Source organism: Myotis yumanensis, unplaced genomic scaffold (assembly GCF_028538775.1).
Source record: "Myotis yumanensis isolate MYYU_CA2020_CCGP unplaced genomic scaffold, mMyoYum1.0.hap1 SCAF_2, whole genome shotgun sequence".
Taxonomy (NCBI): Eukaryota; Metazoa; Chordata; class Mammalia; order Chiroptera; family Vespertilionidae; genus Myotis; species Myotis yumanensis.
In genome coordinates, this window is record NW_027223753.1 from 72,057,118 (window position 1) to 72,072,495 (window position 15,378).

Genomic DNA, 15,378 nt, shown 5'->3' on the forward strand with positions numbered 1-15,378 from the left:
AAATAGAAAATTCCATGAGAGTAAGGACTATGCTGTCTCCTTCACCACTTATACCCAGAACCTAGGGCCACAGCTGGCACATAGTGAGCACCTAGGGAAGCCCACCTTGGCCTCCATTATTCTATTGTTTAGGATAGCTTCTGCTTGGGATCTGACAGGAGAAGAGAGTCTATGCTTTCTTGTGACCATATCCCTGAAGCAATACTTTGAAAGTCTGCTGCAATTTCTAGCTTTGCTTTAATTAGTGAATAATTAATAAATCCTTTGGAAACTAAAACTGTTTAAACAAGCAATTGATGGTAATATTGAAGCCATTTAAGCTGTTGTCCATTGAGTACTTCTTTGACAATGTCTAAACAACCATCATAGCTAAGGCCAAAATATCCAGGAATGCAACAAAAATGAAGACAGAACAAAACAAAATCCCCTAGACCCGTGGTCAGCAAACTGCGGCTCGCGAGCCACATGCGGCTCTTTGGCCCCTTGAGTGTGGCTCTTCCTAAGCCTTAGGAGTACCCTAATTAAGTTAATAACAATGTACCTACCTATATAGTTTAAGTTTAAAAAATTTGGCTCTCAAAAGAAATTTCAATCATTGTACTGTTGATATTTGGCTCTGTTGACTAATGAGTTTGCCAACCACTGCCCTAGACCATCAGCTATAATTATAAAAACAGGTGCCAACTTGTATTTTGCTGAAATCCTGAAATTGCCTTCAGGGGCAAGAGAGCAAACAGTACACTAAGAAAAAAAAGAGAAAAAGAGCCGCTATAATAATAGAACTGCTTTGTCTGTCCCGAGCCCAGGAGGGCAATACCTTCCTGGATTGTTCCACAACATTTACTCTTCAGCCATCTGTTTCCCTGGTCCCTCCACATCCTGTTAAGCCAACACTGTCCCCGTAACAGGAATCCCTGCTGTGACTTTATGGTATTGCTTCAGCTTCCTGTCCTGTTGCTGCAGGAGTTTTATTTAGCCTTATATGTGAGGGTGCACTTGCATACATGAGAAAAGAGCATCCAAGCAGGGCCTGAAAAAGGTCACCCCCAGGGCAGGCCAGCATGGTCTGGGCTTGCTTTCTGGTTCTTGGGGCCAAGAGCCACGCATTCCCAGAGAGTCTATTCTATGCTTGCTTTTTTCAATTACTGTCGACATATGATATTATATCAGTTACAGGTGTACAACATAGTGAATGATTAGACATTTATAGCACTTATGAAGTGATCACTCCAATAAGGGGTTAATATCCAAAATATATAATGAACTCATGCAACTTAACCCCAAAGCAAACAAACAAACAATCCAATTAAAAATGGGCAAACAGCCTGAATAGACATTTCTCCGAAGAGGACATACAGATGGCCAATAGACATATGAAAAGATATTCAGTACCACTCATCATCATGAAATGCAAATTAAAACTGGAACTGGACAACCAAGGGGTCTGGGCTGCCTGTCACTACTTGAGCCAATTAAGCAGAGACAGGGTTGAATCATATATAAACATTTATTCCAATAATGCCGGCAGTATGGGAGAGCAGCAGGTCATCCACACAAACCTGCTTTACCCCTCCCCATAAGCCAGCTGCTTACATTGGGTAGAAGGGCAAATATGACGTGGAAAAGTAAGAATTACAGGCATGCACAAAGTAGGCATGGTGTGATCGTTACAGGTTATAGGCCATGCGGGCTGGGGGTTGCAAAGGGTGTGTGCCTCTGGGCGCCCCCAGGACCAGATTACAGGCAATAGGGGCTGCAAAGGGCAAGCATCTCCAGGACTTTCAACCACGAGGTTGTAAATCTTTCCATAAAGGTAGACAGTTCTTGGAAAGGAGGATGGACTGCATTCCGATGATAGCTCCCATGTCCCAAGGCATACGGCTCTCAGCCAGGTTAGAATGTGCTTTCTCTAATCAGAACAATCACAGTTAACAGAGCATGATTAATATTTCATATAATTATAGCTAGTCCTCAATATTCTATTTCTGCCCCTAACAAAACCACAATGAGATACCACCTCGCACCTGTCAGAATGGCTGTCATCAGTAAGTCAACAAACAACAAGTGTTGGCAAGAATTCAAAAGGGAACCCTCATACACTGTTGGTGGAAATGTAAATTGGTGCAGTCACTATGGAAAACAGTATGAAGGTTCCTCAAAAAAATAAAAAATAGAACTACCAGCAATTACATTTCTGGGTATGTAGCTGAAGAAAACAGAAACACAAGTTTGAAAAGATATATGTATCCTTCTGTTCATTGCAGCATTATTTACAATAGCCAACATATGGAAACATCCTAAATGTCTGTCAATAGACAAATGGATAAAGAACAGGTGGTGCGTATATATAATGGAATATTACTCAGTCATAAAAAAGAATAAAATCTTGCCATTTGTGACAACATGGATGGACCTAGAGGGTATTATGCTAAGTAAAATAAGTCAGAGAAAGACAAATACCATATGATTTCACTTATCTGTGGAGTCTAAAACACAACGTAAATAATGTATAAAATAGAAACAAACTAATAGATACAAAGAACAAATTGATGGTTGCCAGATGTGAGGGGGTGGGAGGATGGGTGAAAAAAGTAAAGGAATTAAGAAAAACATATTGACATGATCTCACTTATTTGTGGAATTTATTGAATAAAATAAACTGACCAACAAAATAGGGTCAGAGGCATGGAGGCATGAAGCAGACTGAAAAATCTCAGACAGGGGTGGGGTAGGGAAGTAGAGGAGGATACGGGAAGAGATTAACCAAAGAACTTACATATATGCATATATGTATAGCCCATGGACACAGACAATAGTGTGGTAAAGGCCTAGGGTAGGGGTGGGGCTGGGTGGAGGGGGGGAAATGGGGGACATCTGTAATACTGTCAACAATGAAAAATATATATTAAAACAAAGAAAGAAAAACAAATTGCCAGTTATAAAAAGTCATGGGATAAAAAGTACAGCATAGGGAATATAATCAATAATATTCCATGGGCCCTAATCGGTTTGGCTCAGTGGATAGAGTGTCGGCCTGCGGACTCAAGGGTCCCAGGTTCGATTCCGGTCAAGGGCATATACCTTGGTTCCGGGCACATCCCCAGTTGGGGATGTGCAGGAGGCAGCTGATCGATGTTTCTCTCTCATCGATGTTTCTAACTCTCTATCCCTCTCCCTTCCTCTCTGTAAAAAATCAATAAAATATATTTTTTAAAAAATAATAATATTCCATGGATTTTTAAAAATTTATCTTTATTGTTGAAAGTATTACAGATGTCCCCTTTTCCCTCCCATTGACCCCCTCCACCCCACTCTCGCCCCCTCCACCTACTCCCAGTCACCACACTATTGTCTATGTTGATGGGTTATGCAAATATGCATATACGTTCTTTAGTTAATATTCCATGGTTTTTTAAGCTACCAATTATTGAGCACTGTGCTAAGTGCTTTATAATAATAAAAGCATAATATGCTAATTAGACTGGACAGCCGAACACCTTCCGGATGACCTTCTGGACGAAGCTGAGGCTGCGAGGGCCAAGCCCTTTGCACGAATTTTGTGCATCAGGCCTCTAGTATGTTATCATATTACCTCATTAGATTGACCTCACAGCTACCTAGTGAGATGGGTGTGTTTTTGTTTGTTTGTTTGTATTTTTTTATAATTTTACAAATGAGGAAATAAGTCTGAAAGAAAAGTTGAGTGGCTTGATCTTTCACGTGACTCAGACATGGCAGAGGTGCAATTTGAACTCAGACTGACTCTAAAAACTGTGCTCCCAGCCATTAAGTTCTCAGGCTTCCCTGGTCCTACATCCTTGCTGGCAGCATTCTCTTCCTTGAGAGTCAAAAGCATCCCAGCCAATTATCAAAACTTTAAAGCCTGGCCCTAACCTGTTTGGCTCAGTGGATAGAGCGTTGGCCTATGGACTGAAGGGTCCCGGGTTCGATTCCAGTCAAGGGCATGTACCTTGGTTTCGGGCACATCCCAGTGGGGGGTGTGCAGGAAGCAGCTGGTCGATGTTTCTCTCTCATCAATGTTTCTAACTCTCTATCCCTCTCCCTTCTTCTCCGTAAAAAATCAATAAAATATATATATATTTTTAAAAGTATAAAAAAACCTTTAAAGCCCAGAATCACGTGATGAGATTAGCATGTTATAAAGACTCCTCCAGAGCACAGGGGGGTGAATTAGGGGAAGATGCGGAGGGAAGAAACACCAGGGAGGCGGCCGATGTGTCTCCATCTGGAGGAGCCCACCCTCAGAGGCCTTCCTTTCCCTCCTGCCCTGAGAGGATTATTGACTCTTTTGGAAATGCGAAAAGGAAAATAAAATGCATAAAACGTTGTGCAAAATCAAGTTAGTATTGATGCCCAACAGTCTGGACTGTGCTTCTGCTCTGTATCGTTGTATCAGAGTTGAGAAGACCTGGCCCCAAGCAGCTTCAATCTGGCTGAGCAGTGAAGACCACCAAAACCAAGGAAGCCAAACCAGGCCAAGGAGCTTGCGGAACACACCTACAAAGCACTTGTGGTTCGCTGTCCATCACCCCGACCAGAATGTAAACTGGAATCCAAGAGACAGAGACTTTGTCTTATTTGCTCTATTCTAGCAGATATTCGACAAGTGCTTGTTGAATGAACAAATGAGCTCTGGGCCGTCAGCCCAGGCCTGGCCCACATGGCCTGGCCACTCCACCCCATTCCCTCCTATAGTGCCCTTGCTCTAGTCTTGAGAGCAGTCCTGCCAGGACATACCCTGCTCCCAAAGGATAAAACGGTTTGGACAGAAACGACTTCTCTCCACATTGTTCTTCAGAACTCCCAATGCTGCTGCCCCTCGGGAAAGTGATGCTTGGCAGTTGTACGCGCAGGTGAGGGGCCAGGAGGTGGGGCTCATCCGTGGCCGCTGGCAGGTGGAGGCAGACTCCAACTAAGAGGGCCCATCCTTTCTTCTGTGCAGGATAATGCATCTGAGAGGGCTGGCCGGACCCTCCAACTTGGGCTGTTACTCTCCAGGCCCCCATGACACTCTCAGTGTTGGAAGAAACACAGAGCAGGGCTCTGATCTGGCAGCTCTGCCTTCCATCCTGGCCACCCACACGCTGAGATGCACCATCCCTGCCCCTTTTGTCCTTCCACCTCCTCCTGGCAAAGGCCCTCCTCCCTCTCTGTGGCCCTCTTTCCCTCCCACACTGTTTCCTGGCTTTATTCCTCCCTGGCTTCCTGTCACACTAACCTCTTTGTCTCCTCTGCCCATTCTTCAAATGACATTTTTTTGGTGCCCTGTGTAAGCTCAAAGCTGCCTGCCAGGGCCTTTCCTCCTCCTCATCTCTTCTGTCTCATAAAAAAAAAAAGCATTGAATCTGGATTTGAAGTTTCCTTCTGGCCTGAGGGGCATCCCTCCCCATGGAGGAAGGCCTGAGGGGCGGTTTTGTCAGGGCAGAGAGCTGCAGACCTGGGTTCTGTTTACACCATGACCCCGTTACCCCCCCCCCCCCCCCCCCCCCCCGCTCTCCTGCAATTCATCCAAGTGCACATGAGCTGAGCATGACCCCTAAGTGGGCTTAGTCAGCTCTGACATTTTCTCAATCCCCAAGGTCAAATTAGGGAGCCAGTACACACAAAAATCCACTCAATGATACAAGATAAATATCTGAGTGAGAAACCGATGTGTCCAAAGCAACCTCAGCGCTACAGTCTCCCCTCCAGGCTGTCACCTCTGAGCCCCACCTTAGCTGGTGGCTCCCCCGGCACACACTTCAGCTTGCAGTGCAGCATGTGGGCAGCCTGGCCTGCGGATCTCATCCTCCCCACTGTTTTGTTCTGAGGAGCTGAGGAGCAGCTGCCCTTGGCATATTCTCCCCCCACCTGCAGCGAGGTAATGCACTTCCAGGTTTAAGCTTCTCCCTGGCGGAGAAAGAGCAACCAACACATTTAAAAGTTAAGGCCACAACAAAAATAGATACAGAGGCAGAGCTGCCTCAAACAGACTGTCAAACTGCAGCGGGAAGGCTGGGGAGGGTAGGGGGGCAGAAGCGGGCGGGGGTGGGGGTGGGGGGTAAGAGATCAACCGAAGGACTTATATGCATGCATATAAGCATAACCAATGGACATAAGACACTGGGGGGTAGGGGAGGCCAGGGGATTGTCAAGGGCGGGGGAAAAAAGGAGACATATGTAATACCCTTTGTAATACTTTAAGCAATAAAAAAAAAAAAAAGTTAAGGCCTCTTCAGAGAGAGCGCCAGAGGTCACCCCAGCAACAAGGTCACACTCCCCGCCTTGCCTTTCTGCATTCTCTGCCTGCCTCTCCAGGTGGGGATTCCAGATGCCCCTTTACCCTCCGAGCTCAGCCTCCTCCTTCCCCAGGGCCAATGCCTCGAAGTCAGCACCCACTGCCCGAGTGTTCACACAGCCTCAGGCCACGGGGAGCAGGGAAAGAGTGTCATTTAAAGGGCATGCAACATGAGGGGGGCTGTTCCGCACTTGCTTTCCTCCGTTTCCGTTCTGGGCAGCCTACTTCAGGGTCCAGCCAGAGTCTGTGTCTGCCCCTCTGCCCACGTGCCAGCCCTCTACTGCCCCAACCATCGTTCCAGCCCAGTGGTTCCATTTCTGGGTTTTGGCTGGATTCATCTTGCCAAAGCTTCTAAGAGAGTGAGGAGAAAGTTCTCTCTCCAATTCTTGACACAGAGAAGGAGTTCAGGAAATATGAGTTGAATTTGGTAAAGAACGAAAGGAAGGAAGACAGGGAGAGAGTGAGGGAGAATCCTGCTCTCTGGAATGGCCTGCCTCCTCAGGGCTCCAGACCCAGAGCTTCTGAAAGCTCTTAAGCAAGGTGTCTGGGTGGTGGAGGATGGGTTGGGGGCAGCAGAGCAGGGGCAGCACGTTGGCAGGTGCTCCAATTCGAAAGCCAGCCAAGCGCTGAGAGCTCGCAGCTCCCCCTGCCGGCCCTAGACCCTCCAGGTCATCCCCGCTGGCCTTCCCAGGCCCTGGCACTGCCAGGGGCCCTGCTCCTGACTTCACTGCTGCCATTTCTTTCCTCTCTGCTGCACTTTCCTCTTTCCTACTCCTTTAAGCCCAGGTACACATTTCCATCCCTTCCCAGAGGCCGGGGGCTCTTTTTACTCAACCAGTATTACACGTGACAGACTATATGTCTCTCCCTCTGACAGCTTCATTCGCCCATGTATTGGTTCATGCTTCATTTGTTGAGGGCCTACTGTGTGCCAGGAAGTGATTGGTGGTGATGGAGAGAGACCTGGCTCCTCAGCTCTGCCGAAGAATTCACATCCTGAGGGAGAAGACTTCAGGAGCAGTGACAAGATGGTAAGTGTTCTGGAAAGGAAAATCGGGGTGCTGTTGGAGGCATAGACGAGGGAGGAGCACATCATCCTGGGGTCAGGGATGAGACAGAGAACGTTTCCCTAAAGATGGAACATTTCAGCTGAAACCTAAAGAATGAGGAAGCCACGGCCAAGGAGAGAGGTAGTTGTGTGTGTGTGTGTGTGTGTGTGTGTGTAAGTGTGTGTGTGGATGAGGGTATGAGTGAGTGAGTGTGTGTGTTGTGCCGGGTGAGAGGAACCCAAGCAGAGCCATGTAGCCAGTGAAGGGAAACAGGCTGGAGAGCCAGGTAGGGAAAGAGCATGGAAGACCAATTCCAGTTCCAGAAAGGGAGGGTCTGTGACTTGTTTGTTTTGGTAGTCCTGGGGCCCCACAGAGCAACAGGTGCTCAAGAAGTGTTTATTGAACAAATAAAGAAATGAAAACGTGTTAGCTTAAAGAAACAGAATTTAAACAGGACCTGGGAATCTGGAAAATGAAACAAAACCTCCTGCCAAGGCCAGCTGTGCCACCACAGGGCCATTTCAAAGTTAGCTGGGAGCCCAGGAAGCACCCCACCCATCTGGCTGGCACAAGGACAGGTTGTAATGAACATACATGGCATGATTTGCGCTGGTCAGACTTAGCAAGACAGGTGTGCCATTATCCAGAGCAGGCCTATGTGGAGCCAGGGTGGGGAATCTGAGTGACATCTGCCTGGCTGGGATTTTACCCCACAGGGGAGTCTAGAGGCAGAGACCTAGCCAGGGGCTGTTATCATGGAGGGGTGCTCTCTGCTGGTCCTGCAGACCTTGGAGAATCAAAGCAGCTAGAGCTATAGAGGACCCTGGGAATCATCTGGCCAGCCCTAATTTTATAAATGAAGGCACTGAAGCCAGAAAGGTTGAGTGACTTACCCTAAGTTAGTGGCAGGACCAGGCCAGGTCTCAGGTCTCCTGAGTCTATATTCCGTCCTCTTATTAGTACATTTTAAGGGAAGACAGGGGGAAGGGAGAGGAGAGAAGAAGAGAAGGGAGGGAGCGAGGGAGCAAGGGAGGGAAGACACTGCACTGCGGCCATTTCATGGGGAATAAAACGAGAAGTCCCTAGTCAAGGGCAACTAGGAAATACAGTGCCTTGTGACAGACCCCTAAGCCGAGTTAAGGCGACATGCTGAAAGGCAATGAGCGAGGACACAATGCTCACCCTTCTCCACTAAGGGCTCAGTCTCTGCAAGGGGCGTTCCCACCTCATGGATCCAGGATGCCATTGTCTGCGGTTGTGATCACATATTTTCCTGCTTAAGGCTGTTCCATCCTTAACAAGGAGCCAGGAGCTGGGATCAGGGACGAAATAGCCAAGGTCTGTCCGATTCTCTGCTCTTGCATTATTTCCCAGTATCTCTTCTCACCTTCTTCCTAGTAATAGAAATCCTGACTTTTTAGCTGCCTGGAACAAAGACTACATTTCCCAGCTCCTTGTGACTAAGAGTTGCCTTTGTGACTACGTTCTGATCAAGGCATGGAAGCAGAGGGATCAGTGCAGATTGGGGAGATCAACTAAAAGCATTGGTTCTCTATCTGGGGAGATTTTGCACACACACACACCCCTCCATCCCACTCCTCCACCCCCAACACAGACATCTGGCAACATTTGGGGAAATTTTTTTGTCATACCTGGGAAGGAGGAAGTAACACTGCCACCTGGTGGGCAGAGGCCAAGGATATTGCTAAACATCCTACAGTGCACACGACAGCCCCCCTCCCTCCCCAAACAATAAATTATCTGCCCCACATGCCAAAGTACCAAGACTGAGAAACCTGCCTTAAAGGTAGAGGCATGCTCACCTTGCTCCTTCCTCCATACAGCTGGCTGGAGTCTGAGCTGCCACCTTTGACCATGAGGTAGAAGCAACATGTTGAGGATGGTGAAGCAGCAAGATAGGCATCTGGAAGCCAGATGCTCCTGAAGCTGCCGTATCAGCTGTGGACGGCTCACTTCCAGAATAGCACTTTTGTTCACGGAAACCTCTGTTGCTTTGGTTTTCTGTCCCTTATGGCTGGACTTACTGGATACATCTTCCTCCCTCTTGCTCCTTCTTCATTGCCTTCAACTTCAGTGAGTCCCTGCCCAGCCATCTCTTGCTCCTGGTCTTTGTACCCCTTTGTTGTTCTCAGGTTTCACCTCCAGATTTACTCAAGAGCTCTATTCATCCGTTCTGTTTGATCTACTTTAAATTCTGATACTTTCTCCAAGATCCATCTTATTGCAGTTCTGAGACTATCAGGTCCTGCTCCTTCCAGAGTCCCAGCCAAGCAGGTTCTAACCAGTCCTAAGAATATGTCATATTAATTGAATTCTAAACATTTCTTTGTAACCCAGTTTGCAATGTGGAGCAGTGTTCTCCCAAACTAGGGGCTATCTCTAATGACTAATGTACAGTGTGGGTGCCAGCCCAGTAGAGTGGAGATTTGACCAATGGGAATGGACCTTGGCCCTTATAGGCACTACCAGCTGGACATCAGCCCTGGTTATATTGTAGCCTAATAATTAACCCATTCACCAGTGCACTCTTTCAACACTTGTGTGAGTCATGTTCAAGGTCTACCATAGAATCTGCTAAGACAATACCTGGAAGTCTTTCCATTTATCATTATTGTTTACCACAGGCTTAAAAATGACAAACCCGGCTCTCCCTCCAGGGAGCATGCCCCCATACCTTCCCCATCCTCCTCCCCTGCCCTGCCCCAGGCATGTTACCATCAGCTTCCTCACTCCCCAGCTCCAAGGGCACTTCCTTTGCCTCTATAACTTATTTCCTAAGCCCATTTCTTCTAGGAATTACTTTTTCTATCTCTGTAATTTACCCAATAAATGTTCTTTTACAAAAATAAAAAGACAAAGCCTTGGCTGCCGAGTAGGATTTCCCAGCGAAACAGAAGTTCCTTGTGGTGGAGAACTCGATATTTAGGCCTTTCCTTTCTGGGATTTTTAACTCTGCTACCAGCAAGCTGAGAAAAAAGCCATAGTGACCCCACCACTATACAGATGACTTCACAGTTATGTCACCACACTGTCAGGAATTCAAGAGTAAATCATTTGTAGTCAGGGGTAGATATTCCAGAACAAAAGGGGACTTTCCGCCAGCATGTTTGCTACTGCTTCAGATTGTCTACCTGACACCCGGAAGATATAAAATGCTTGGGGTGGATCATTCCAGGGGAAAGAGGGCAAGAATCAGAGAACAGTAAAGCAAAGAGCATCCCGGTCGGCCTCCGTGTCCTTCCCATGGGCTCATGTAGAGAATGCTCAGCCTCTACTCCTTTCTAGCCTGTCCTATCTTCTTCTTCACTCCCCCGAGGCTGTGTGCAGCAGGTTCAATAGCCCTTTCCAAATGCAGCCTTCTCCCTAACTAAACCCCCCTCAGGACATGACCTCTCGCTCTCCCCGAAAGTCCCATACCACTGCACCTATCTCACTTGGAAACCTTTTTACCTTGCATCACAGTTGTGTGCCTGTCATCATCTCTATTAGGCTGTAAGCCAGGCACATCTTGTTTCTTTGTAGTTCAACTAGACCAGTGATTCCCAAAGTGGGCGCTACCGCCCCCTGGTGGGCGCTGCAGCGATCCAGGGGGGGCGGTGATGGCCACAGGTGCATTTGGGGGCATATATCTTTCTGTTTAATTGCTATTAAAATTTTTTAAAAATTAATTTCCAGGGGGCGCTGACTAATATTTTTTCTGGAAAGGGTGCGGTAGACCAAATAAGTTTGGGAACCACTGAACTAGACCCTCAATCACTACTTGCTGAAGAGATGAAGTCACAGGAAAACACCAAGTACAAATAAATTGGGTTGTAATATTCTCCCTGACCCTCTGCAGCCATTCAATTCAGCCTGCACACCATGCCCTGTTGCATTAGATACACTTTCCTTTTGCATTAGATTCTTCCCCCTCTTCTTCTTCTTCTTCTTCTTCTTCTTCTTCTTCTTCTTCTTCTTCTCCTCCTCCTCCTCCTCCTCCTCCTCCTCCTCCTCCTCCTTCTTCCCCTTCTTCTTCTCCTTCTTCTTCTTCTTCTTCTTCTTCTTCTTCTTCTTCTTCTTCTTCTTCTTCTTCTTCTTCTTTTATTTCTTTAGTCCTCACCCAAGGATATTTTTCCATTGATTTTTAGAGAGAGTGGAAGGGAGGGGAAGAGATAGAAAGAGAAACATCAATGTGAGAGAGGCACATCAATTGGTTGCCTCTGGGCCGGCCAGGGCCAGGGCCAGGGATGGAATCAGATGGAGACTGCAACTGAGGCCCATGCTTTTGACTGGAATCGAACCCAGGACCCTTCAGTGAGCCAACACTCTATCCATTGAGCCCAACTGGCTAGGGGCACTTTCCTCTTCCTGAATCAAGCCTGCCCCTAACCCCTTTGCCACTACTGGACTCCACCCTTCCTGACCAACCTTATCTCCCTCATCCCCAACTAGACTACCATAAAGACCCATTTGTCTCTCTGTTCTATCTTAATGTCCAAATTCCTTCATTCTGAAAAATTTCCTTTCCCTTCCCCTATTCCCATATTGCCACCTAGTATAGTTTGGTTATTGGCTTGGCTGAAACTCAGCACTAAGATATTTATTTTATTTTTTTATTTATTTATTTTTAGGATGAAAAAGGCCATCATTTAAATACTGCAAGTAGATCTTGTCCGGCAAAAGACAAGTCTTCGTAAGTCCTTTAGGAGTGGACCATACCTCTGTTTTGGGAAATCAGATGGTTGGAGATGGATGAAAATAAGAATCCACAGAAGGTACTTGAGGAGAGAACTGTGAGGAAATCATGAAACTGAAGGTAGATGTTTTCAGCTTGAGAAGCTGGGTGCTCTGTTTGGTAGCAGACATGGCCTCTACAGTCAAGTAGGAGTCGGGTAGGGAGGTGGAGAATGTTTCTTGGATTGCAACAAAGTTAGCTGATGCTGTATCTGAAGTTTGGTTTGTTCCTCCAGGATGTGACATTTCTTTATTGAGAGTTGCTTGCTAATAACAGCAACAAGTTGTTACATACTTATCACGTGCCAGGACTGAGATAAAATTTTGCAAGGACTAATTCCTGTAATCCTCACAATTTTAGTATTTTTTGGATGAGGACAAGAAGGTTCTGAGAAGTTAAAAATCATGCCTTGCAAACAGGAGGCCGAGCCCAACATGTGAACACCAGGAGTCTGACTCTAAACCTGTGATCCTGACCTCTACAAATCTTTGTTTTTTAAACTCTCACACTTTTAAAATTTCTTTTTGGGTTATGTTTTATAATTAGCATAATAGTAAGTGCTTATTATTTGGGAGTATAAACTCAAAAATATTTTACTGGTAGGGTTGTCCAATCACATTTGCCTCTTTTTCATATACTATCTTGCATTATTTGCCCATTGCTCCGTATTCTCAGGTCATATTTCTCGCAAGGAATTTGAAGTCTCCTTGAATTGTATCTTAAACTTCCCCTCTGTGTCCCACAGTAGGCCCAACTCGCTGAATGGAATTAAACTGGTACTCCAACTATCTCCTCCCTCTGGAACAAAGCAATGCTAGTGAAATACATAACAGTATAGTCGATTTCTAGATCTTCTGGGGAAGGCTGCAGCTGCTTCCAAGCATGCAAACAGAAAAACATCTTCACTTAAAAATAATTATGCTGTACAAACATGAAAAGTGTTATTACAGGTTCCCAATGGTGTATAATGGGTTTGAACTTTAAGACACCAAAGTGAAGTAGGGTTTAACTTAGGGTTCTGGATGAGGAAATGAAGGGAACTCAAAATTGCAGAAGGCAGAGATCCGCACGCTCATAGGAGTTCTAGTCCATGCTTTGGCTCCCTCTGTTGGCAGGAAAGAAGCGGTAATTCGGTCATTCTTTTACCTGCAGGAATGCTTGATGGGGGGGGGGGGGGGGGTGTATAATATCCGCTGTTCAGTGTATGTACTGCCTGTGAAAATTAATCTCTCAGATTTAGCAAAGGGGGAGACAAAACCTACTGTATCTCTCTCCTCAGATGGCAACTAAATACACATTTTCACCCCTTTTGCACTGCTGCCTCTGAAGCCGGACTCACGATAAACCGCTTATTGTCAGAGAACACCTGCAGCCCTCCGTCTGCTGTGGCTTTCCCAATCTTTTAATTGTCGGGCGTGAAAAGCCTGCTGACCCTGTATCTTGCTGACGTTTTCCATGACATAAGGAGTTTGGAATCAAATATCTAAAATTCTCTGATTCATTAAGTGGAATTAAGGACACACACACCTTTCCTTAGCACCAGGGTCCTTTCCCAATTCCCCTTGCCATAACTTTTCTATGAGTCTAAGTTGTTATTTACTCATGTCAATGACTCACCATTGGAGAGTGGCTCCATCATCTCCAAGCCAAATTCCTCTGTATGGTATTCCTCCAGGGGCACTGAGCATCTCTCTTCCCCCGCATCGCCTTGTTCAATCCCAAGGACCAGTGAAGACTCTGAGATGCCACCAGTGCCAGGCATATTGCACAATTCGATAGAAATTTGTTTAAATAACTATGATTGAAAGTCATATCCTATTTTATTTTTTAAATATATTTTTATTGATTTAAGAGAGGGAGAGAGATAGAAACATCAATGATGAGAATCATTGATCAACTGCCTCCTGCGCGCCCCCTACTGGGGATCGAGCCAGCAACCCGACGCTCAACCATTGCGCCACACCGGCCAGGCTAACCTTTTTTTTTTTTTTCAGCTTCCCCTCTTTATAAAGGGGACAATAGGACCTGCTCATAGTATTGTTGTGGGGTTAAATAAGAATGTAAGCTACCTTTCTCTCTTTAGAATACAGAGACTGCTTCGATGCCTGGTGATGCTGGCCAGGGATGCTGGACAGGGAGGCATGGCGCGGACCACGGGTGGGCCGAGGCTGATCCTGGGTCGGTGCAGAACTGGGCAGCGGACCAGGCTGCAGAATGCGCACAGCGGCGGCTCCGCAATTTGCACAGAGGCGGGGCTCGGAAAGGGGCAAGCTGATTGGACCGGGAGGCGAGGGATTTCGTCCTGCAGCAGTGGTTGCATGGCAACCGCGCAGTTTTTATTTAGATCTTCTATTTCAAGTGGCTTCAAAGTCGTAAAGGTGGGGATTACTGGGGCACTGAAGAGTCCCCCAGCCCTCCGAAATCACTCCCCCCATTCGTGGCGAACGCGCCATTCTGAGCAGACTCTGGCTTCGGCGCCCGGCACCCCCGAGAACCCCCGCGCCCGCCCGCCCCCGGCGCCCCCACGCGCGCAGCCCCCCGCAGGGCTGCCGCCCACGCAGCCGCGTGCTCCGGAGGCTCGGGCTTGGGCGGCTGAGCGGCGCCCCCGGGCAGCTCCCGGCCCAGGGACAGGTCCCGGCGATTGCTGCGATGGAGGCGCGTCGCCTCCCTCAGGCCACCAGAGCCCGGATGCCGCCGAAATTTGGCTCTGGGTCTGTGGGGAGCGAAATGCAACCCACACCCCGTTTCAGCCAGCCCCGCGCAAATAAGCACTCGCAGCCCGCACACAGACGGCGCGCGCCCGCGCTCAGAGCGGCGGGTTTGGGCCGCCGGCGGCCGGAGCAGAGCCCGGGACCCGCGCGGAGCCGCCGCTCGGAGGTGCGACGTAAGTGCCCGGCGTTACTCGCCCGGCTCAACGGCGCAACGGCCGGCCCGGAGTCCGCATCGCCGGGGCGGGGGACCGGGGGGCGGGGCGCTCGGGCAGGAAGGGAGCCGGGGAGGAAGCCCGCGGCGATTTGTCCTGCGCGGCGGGGTGCGGCGGCTGGGACGGTCCGGAGACCCGGCTGCGGCTGCCCTCGGACCGACCCGCCGGGACCGGCGGCTGGTGGCCCATCGGATCACGGTGAGCGGCGGCCGCCGGGGGAGGACGAACGGATGCCTGCGGTCCGTGTTTGGAGGCGGCTGCCCTGGCTGGCACGGTCTCGGCGACACAGACGCAGGGCCAAAGGGGCATAGGGAACAGCGCCGAGCCCTCGCCTCTGGTTTAACAGAGCAGCTGCGCGGAGGCTCCAACAGGT

General features: G+C 48.1%; 1 long non-coding RNA gene across 3 annotated transcripts; it reads right to left on the minus strand.

Moving 5' to 3' along the window:
• Positions 1–1,500: 1,500 nt before the first annotated feature.
• LOC139003577 (uncharacterized) lies at positions 1,501–9,762 on the minus strand. 3 transcript variants are annotated; one of them, XR_011470264.1, is made up of 4 exons: positions 9,171–9,762; positions 8,573–8,741; positions 5,734–5,910; positions 1,501–1,909 (listed from the first exon to the last, which is right to left on the minus strand). It is a non-coding gene; the product is annotated as an uncharacterized lncRNA (long non-coding RNA). The 3 variants fall into 3 exon arrangements; XR_011470262.1 differs by having other exon boundaries at positions 8,530–8,741; XR_011470263.1 differs by lacking the exons at positions 1,501–1,909; positions 5,734–5,910 and adding an exon at positions 5,925–7,338 and having other exon boundaries at positions 8,530–8,741.
• Between the last annotated feature and the right edge of the window lie 5,616 nt (positions 9,763–15,378).